General features: G+C 36.8%; 1 protein-coding gene across 1 annotated transcript in view; it reads left to right on the forward strand.

Annotated features, from left to right (window-relative positions):
- The first annotated feature begins 602 nt into the window (after window positions 1-602).
- IL33 (interleukin 33) overlaps window positions 603-8,045 on the forward strand; it is a 44,126-nt gene continuing 36,683 nt past the window's right edge. Inside the window, exon 1 of the mRNA XM_011217254.3 lies at window positions 603-639. The gene's annotated coding sequence lies outside the window, so the exon portion shown is untranslated. The remainder of the gene's footprint in view (window positions 640-8,045) is intronic.

The following is an 8,045-nucleotide window of genomic DNA, read 5'->3' on the forward strand; positions in this document are numbered from 1 at the left end:
TGCCAGGGGTTGGATTTTTTTTTGTGTGAGATTGTGTCTCTGCCTCTCCTACCCATCTTGATGTGGTTCTTCTATCTTTGTTGTATCCTGTTGTTGTTATTCTTTGTTGTGGAGAGTAGTTCATCTAATTTTCAGATCTTTTTCTGAGGGAATTGATCCATATGTAGCTGTAGATTTGGAGTGTTCATGGGAGAAGTTAAGTTCAGGAACTAATCATCATCACCTTAAAACCCCCACCAAGAACAGTGCTGAAGGTGAAGCTCAACTCTGAAGAGAGCCAAGTTGTAATGTGTGGGGGCAGAGGCGGAGGATGATTATGAGTTGGAGATGGGAGTGGGGGTTGCATATAAGATAACTCTGATGTGAGTTGGAGATTAAAAAAAATCCATAATGGTTGCATTAAATTTTAAGATGGAGATGGGGAGAAGACAGAAAGTAGGGAATCTTGAATGCTGACTGGATTGTAACTCTATTGGTTCTTTGTATGCAGTTAAAATCCTGCCAAAATCTCACCCACTCAAATTTCCTTCTTAGGGCAATTTGGTTCTCTGCCAAATTTTGAGTAATAAATAGAATCTGCAAGCTCTCTGAACACAGAGCTGCAACTTTTCAGAGGAGAAATCAAAACAAGATTACACGGTAAGAATAAAATAATATTCTTGTATGTTTTTTGTCAGGTTTGGTAAAATAAGATCTTGGGAATGATGGAGAACTGGCTTTTATTTCTATAAAATAAAGGATTAGGCTGATTTGTTATTTATTGCCAATACCAATAAAAGTTGATAACAACAGTTGCTACTAACCTATAATTCCACTTTGATTTCCTTGGGTGATTTGGAAAACTATTAATAAATTGTTAAAATTGATTATAATTGTCTTTATAGTAAGTTTCCATCCCCCACCACAAAACATTATAAAACAAGTTGATAATTCTACTTCATACTCCTAATGCTTATCCAAGACAAATCTACTCACAATTATTTACCAGTGGCTTCAAAAAATGGGGACAAATAAAAGAACTTTCCTCCCTTCAAAATCATCTGCTCAAAAAAAACCATTTACGAAAAAATAAGGAACTGGCATCCTAAATGAGTAAACTCAAAAGCTCATTAGTTTTGCTATTAGTCTTTATTTAAACACTTTCTTTAAAAGATTGTTTTATTCACTTTATTTCTTACTGTCCACCTTGTGGCAATTTTTTCTTTTTGCACTTTGCCTTATCTTTCCACACATAAATACATGCCTCCAGACTATTTTTTTTTAAGATTTTATTTATTTATTCGACAGAGATAGAGACAGCCAGTGAGAGAGGGAACACAAGCAGGGGGAGTGGGAGAGGAAGAAGCAGGCTCATAGCGGAGGAGCCTTATGTGGGGCTTGATCCCATAACGCCGGGATCACGCCCTGAGCTGAAGGCAGACGCTTAACCGCTGTGCCACCCAGGCGCCCCCTCCAGACTATTTTAATAAAGAAAATGGCACAAATCCAAAACTATCATGGCTGCACAAAGTTGATCCAGGTCTTTGGAAACTTGAGAGTTTAAGGAGTAGGTGTGGTTGGATCTTCCTGAGTCTTACTCCCTCCTCAGTGAAGCTTGAATCATCTCTATGCCACTGTGATCCAGTGCTGTTCCCAATATCCTTGACTATTGCTTCTCACATTTGTCTTTAGAATACTTTTTGCTCCTCTTTTAAGTTTGCCCTGAAAAAGGCATAGTTCTGTGTTCAGAAAACTTCAGAATCCTCTATTTCCCAAAGTTTGGAGTGCTTGAGAATCACACAGTTGAGTAGTATCCTTAAATAGTTAAGAACTCTCTGCATAAGCATCCCTCCCTGCAGCTCAAATTTCACATTTTTTCCATTTTTCTCTGAAAGGATCTTAGGTTTCCTACCATTCTTTCACTGGTAGCAGCATAATTCATTTTCTCAGCAATGATCTAAATTTGTTCTATTTCCCATCACTGTTTAGCTTACAATATCTACAGCCAGAATATATCTCTTTCTTCTTCCTATTTATAGGGAAGGAAGAATTGAGAACGTTTACTTAGAGTTTGAAACAGGGCTGAAAGTAAGGCAAAAGATTGAGAAATGGGAGCTGCCACTCCTGGTTAGGGTCAGCAGAGGGTTAAAGAAACAGAGCTTATGACTAACTTCTGGGAATGTGTCTGATATTCAATTGCAAAAAGTTCATCCACGGGGGAATTAAATCATTACAGGGAAATACTGTGGGGTGTGGGTATGCGTGTATAGCACTGAAGGGAGGAAAAGAAATAAACACCAAGGAGTAAATCTGATAGCACAAGGTCTTTTTTGGAGGTACGTATGCAGAATTAACTCTTTACAGAGAAGTTCTGCAGAGGGGACTGCATTGAGGGAATAAAAAATAAACACCAGGGAATTTTTCTGCCAGTAAATCTGATAGCACGAGGTCATTTTTGGAGATGTGAGTGTAACTGTGCCAAAATCAATGTCTTTTACTCAACAAGTTGAAATTCTGGCAAACACGGTGGAAATCAAAAGTGTCAGTCAGAATTTTTCTTCTCTATATCAGTTTGTAGCAGGGATATTTAAAAACATTAAGACTAAAAATAATCTCCTTGAATAGTAGAAAGAAATCTTAATTCCTTCAAACAAAATGATGTTTGGTTCAAGGATTTCAGGAAATCATGGGAGAACCTCTAATCTTTTTCCAGTTTCCCTCTGGGTTCTCTGATTCTGACATCTGCATGCAAAAGCTTTAAGAGAACACAGCCTTACAGGGCAGGCAAAGTTCATTGTTGCAGGATGGTAATGGGGAAGTAAGGAGTTTGGGACACTTCCTCCCTGTAACAGACTCCTGGCAGATACTCATATGCTGGCCTTGTTATTGTCAGTAGATCATGCTGTATCTGTGAGCATTTCTGGTTTTGTTTTTGCTTTAAGTGAAGAGTGCAATACAGCATAATAGTAAAAATACACAGATTTTTTGAGTCAGGCAGGCCTTAAATCCATCATTTATCATTGACTACCTGTGTGATTTTGGATCTTACTTAATTTTCCTGACCCTGATTTTTTTTCCTCTGGTGCAAAATATAAAACAAACAAAACAGTAATGATAACAAAACATCCTACCTCAGAGAGGTGTTCTGATACCTACGGAGATAAAGCAAGTCAGAAGCAGTCATTAAAGGTAACTATTATTAATCACTGATCACACACTAAATGTGATGTATTTTCTTCACATTATCCCATTTAATCCTCAGAGCATCTCTGTGAGATAACATCCTCCATTTATAAAGTTAAGAAAGAAAAATTTGGAGATTGTACTAACCCAAGATACCTCAATCAGTAAATTTCAAATCAGAGTTTAAAACCCAGAGTTAAGTCCCATGAAGGAAAAGAACCAAGAAGGAAGATGGATTCCAAATACTTCATTGAGTGAGACTTTAATCTTGTAAAGCCATTTTCTTTTTTTTTTTTAAGATTTTTATTTATTTATTTGACAGAGATAGAGACAGCCAGCGAGAGAGGGAACACAAGCAGGGGGAGTGGGAGAGGAAGAAGCAGGCTCATAGCGGAGGAGCCTGATGTGGGGCTGGATCCCAGAACGCCGGGATCACGCCCTGAGCCGAAGGCAAGCGCTTAACCGCTGTGCCACCCAGGCACCCCATGTAAAGCCATTTTCTAATCAAAGTTTCTATAATTTTCAGACATAAAAATATTAGCGAGATGACAACAAAACCTTCCACCTATTTTTTTTAAGGTTACATTCATTGCCATCTGAGGGGAAGTTTCCCTGCCAGCCACCATTTTCTTACATAACTTTCTTTCCCAATGGTGTTGCCAGAACCAAGAGGGGTCCACCCACAAACTTGGCTGGGTGATTTCACTTTTAATTAGCACAACAGTCTACATCTAATTCCTCTTCACTTTGAACACCTTATTAATTAGATGATTGCCACAATTTTCCCTAGGAACACTAATGCATCTGAGACTTTTTGCAATCATAAGAACGTTTTCCTCATTACTTCCCTTGAATTTCCTAGGAGAGATTGAATATTTTTTTAAAGAGCTTGACAGAACTTCATAGTTTTGCATGTCTGCTGTGTTCAAATATCAACCACTCTAATTTCTTAGCCTGTTTGTTCTATCAGTGGCAGTTGTTTAAGAAGTGTTATCTAACCCCTAAACATTTTTTTTAAGAGATTATGTGCTTTTTCTCTTGTGTTCTTCAGGGGCTTATTATATACAAACATGAATATTCCTCTAGCCTGAATTTATTAGTTCCAAAATTTTTCCTTCCTGAGGTTATATGCCATTATATTTTATACATATGTGTATTACTTGTCCATGTTCTTTAGCAATCCTGTTTAAGCAATACTTTATCATCATGACCACTTCATATTTGTAAATTAGTAGTAGTTGTAGTATTCAGTTTCCTTGAGTAATATTTCTTTTCAATCTTTTTTAAAAAGTTTTGGCCTCAGGGGTGCCTAGGTGGCTCAGTTGGTTAAGCGACAAACTCTTCAGATCAAGTCTTGATCTCAGGGTCATGAGTTTGGGGCCCTGGTTGGGCTCCACACTGAGCATGGAGCCTGCTTTTAAAAAAAGTTTCAGCCACAGACATAGGTGTCAATATTCATTCTAATTTAATTTGTTAGATATATTCAGCTTCCTTTTTTTCCCTCACTATGACCTATATAAGATCCATATTACCTGAAAGTACATACGGCACTACTTTATCAAAGATGGTGCATATTTCATCTTCACTGACTTACTCAAGAATCATATGGTTTGTGATCATAATCATAACTGTCATAGTGTGGTTGTTAATAGAATAAACTGGATATTATTAAGTCAAAGGAATATAAGCTGCTTTACTAAGAAAATTTGGAGGGTCCTATGCCTAAGACATGACATGTAATGCTCACATCTGGTTGTCTAATTATTTCTACCTTTCATTATGTCAAGTAGTATGATTTCTCCTTGTTACTATGAGTTCCATGAAATCAGATTTAGCATTTAGAAGAATTAAAATAATTTGCATTGTGAAGTGCCAGTTGGGAAAATCTGTCATTTATAAATCCTTGTATTTCTAAATTCATAAAGTATAAAAATTAGATAGAAGTCCATTTTTTAGCAGTATCCAATTTTTTTCTGGTTATTTGTAGTAAATGCTCCTAAAAGAGTATCTGGATTTATTTAGACTACTATCTAGGCAGAACAATGCAGTGACTCCTAACCTCTAGTGTTGTTGTTCATTGTTAGGTCCAGATAACTTCTGTACCTATTATATGCAAGTCCTCTTCTTGGCAAAGGAAGGAACACCAGTTATATTCTTTCACTCTGCATCATTGGGTATATTCAGGAAAAGGTCATTATCTGTCCAGAGGAAAAAAAACAATTAAGTCTTATCTTGGATAAGAAGAGAGGTTGTTAAAACAGTCTTTCCATGTTAGTAACTTTCACCTCAAACCCAGCTACCAGGTAACCAAGGCTGAACTTAATTAGAATCCCACATGATGATGATGAAGTCAACAGTTTGGGGAATAGGTGGAGCAGCCCATGAAGCAGGCAAAGTGGGAGACAAAGGCTTGTCATGCTGTTATGGACGAGTTTCCAGCCCTCTGAGTTATATTTTCTGATTGTTGCAGAAGGAAGCTCTGTTTAAACATGTACAGGAATTAAATATCCAGGATGTGGATTGTAACTTAAGTTTTTTCAGGTCAATGGCCAGGAACCTCCACACCTGTGAGTGGCAAACTTCCATACTCTTGGCATGGGTTGGGAAGCTGCCAGTGGCTTCTTCCTGCTGCACGGCCTATGCATGGTGTGGGGCAGCATCTCCTTGGTGGTGGGCATGGGGGCTGTGCTGGCCATGGGCCTGCTCTAGGTTTGTGCGTTCAGTTTCTACATGGGTCAGCTGAAGTTGGATGTGAAATTGGTGCCCAAGGAAGATGGTACGACCTCTGCTGAAGGCCCTGATGAAGCAGGCCAGCTCCCCCTGGCATAAGCAGCTGGGCCATGAGGAATGGGTGGGTGCTGCATGGCCCAGAGGCCAAGGACAGGGACATTAAAGGTAACCCTTCCCTTGCTCCAGAAAGAAAGAAAGAGAGAAGGAGGGGAAGGAAAGAGGGAAGGAAGGAAGGAAGGAAGGAAGGAAGGAAGGAAGGAAGGACACTTCCATACCCTTAATTTTTTAAATTTCTTTCAATAATCAAATTTAATATCATCTAATGCATGACACAGTGTATTACTAGGTGGTTATTTGGTTGTGAAAAAATATCTCATGGTTTATGCAGGGGTGATGTTCAACAGCTGGTATGGCATGAGCAGAGATAAATAGGAAAAGAACCAGCCACGTGCAGCATGCCAGCTGAATACCAGCATTGGGAGGGACTCTTATTCTGGCTTTGGACTATACCAACAAATCTGGGATAATGGTGCAGTAAGGATAGTGTGGAATATCTAAGTTTTACAGAACTTTTAACAACTCGACTAATATTTCTGTTACTATGTGATAGGCATATCCCAAACATAGGAGAAAATTCCTATAAAAGTTATGCAAGCAGTAACTTCAGTCTTCATACAAGGGAAAACTTTCACATATTATGAACATATATTTACAATTAACTTCTGAGTAAAGATAAACTGAAACAATATTTTTAACAGAAAACAGTTTTTATTTTTAGTCTTTTTCTCTTTTGAGCATCATTATGGATTCATGGTTTTTGTTGACATTATTGTAACTAAATCGTTTTCAAATTTAACTTGTTTTGATTAGCTACATTTTTTTATTGTTTTGACTCAAATTGTCACAATTTGGCACATAGAAGCCCTTTTATGCTGGCCCATTTGCTCTTTTATTAATCACTTCAGAACTTTGAAAAATGCATCACTGTTTTCAGGCAACAACTTATTTAGGCTCACCTTGCATTTCTTCCACCCATAATATGAAACCAGCTATTCTCCAAAGAACTCTGATTTCTTCAGTGGAGAACATTATTAGATTACAAACTATGGGCCCTGGGATATATACTGGATTATTTCATCTTAATACTGACATTAAATCAGTTCAGTTACAGAGATAGGGGAGGAAATATATATACAAAAAATCATGAGTTCATATTGGCAATTTTATTTTGTTATGAATATATTAAGATTTTGTGTGTGTGTGTGATGAGCACTGGATGTTGCATGTAAGTGATAAATCACTAAATTCTACACCTGAAAAAATAAAATAAAATACAAATACTTTAAAGAAAAGATTGTTTTTATTACCCAATTGTTTAAATTGCTTTAACTTTGAAAATGTTAATACTTTATTAATTGAGAGTTGTTTTTTTCCTTTGTTAGCTACATTAATTACTGGAAGGTATGAAAACCTGTTTAACAGTTCACTTTATAAATGGAAAGTTAACTGAAGTTTGATATTCAAAAGTCTTTATAAGTAATTTCATTTTGTCACTATTTGTCCAACCACAATGACCTACTGAATATGTATCATATGCATATGATTTTCATAATCAACTTTATTTTATTTTTTTCATAATCAATTTTACACAAAAAATAATACACACAAAAATTTTTGGTAAACAAATCCAACTAATGTTTTGCAAAAATAAAATAGTAATAATACTACTATATTGGTAATCTGTAAAATTAATAGTAAAAATAGTAATAACAGTATGCTATTGGTCATCTGAATTTGTTTATTTTTTTAAGATTTTATTTATTTATTTGAAAGAGACAGCAAGAGAGAGCTCAAGCAGGGGAGGGGCATAAAGAGAGGAAAGCAGACTCCCCTCTGAGCAGGGTCCCCCCAAAGCGGGGCTCGATCCCAGGATCCCAGGATCATGACCTGAGCAGAAAGTAGACAGATGCTTAACCAACTGAGCCACCCAGGCACCCCTGGCTCTCTGAATTTATTTTTAAAAGAGCATCTCAAACAGTTACTTAAAGTTTTCAAAATTTTGTTCTGGTACAAAAAAAATTTCAGTTTGTCCTTCCTATTTCTGATGTATCATGCTTTTTCTTTTTTTTTTTTTTTTTTTTTTTTTTTTTAAA

The sequence above is a fragment of the Ailuropoda melanoleuca genome, chromosome 7, assembly GCF_002007445.2.
Source record: "Ailuropoda melanoleuca isolate Jingjing chromosome 7, ASM200744v2, whole genome shotgun sequence".
Classification (NCBI taxonomy): Eukaryota; Metazoa; Chordata; class Mammalia; order Carnivora; family Ursidae; genus Ailuropoda; species Ailuropoda melanoleuca.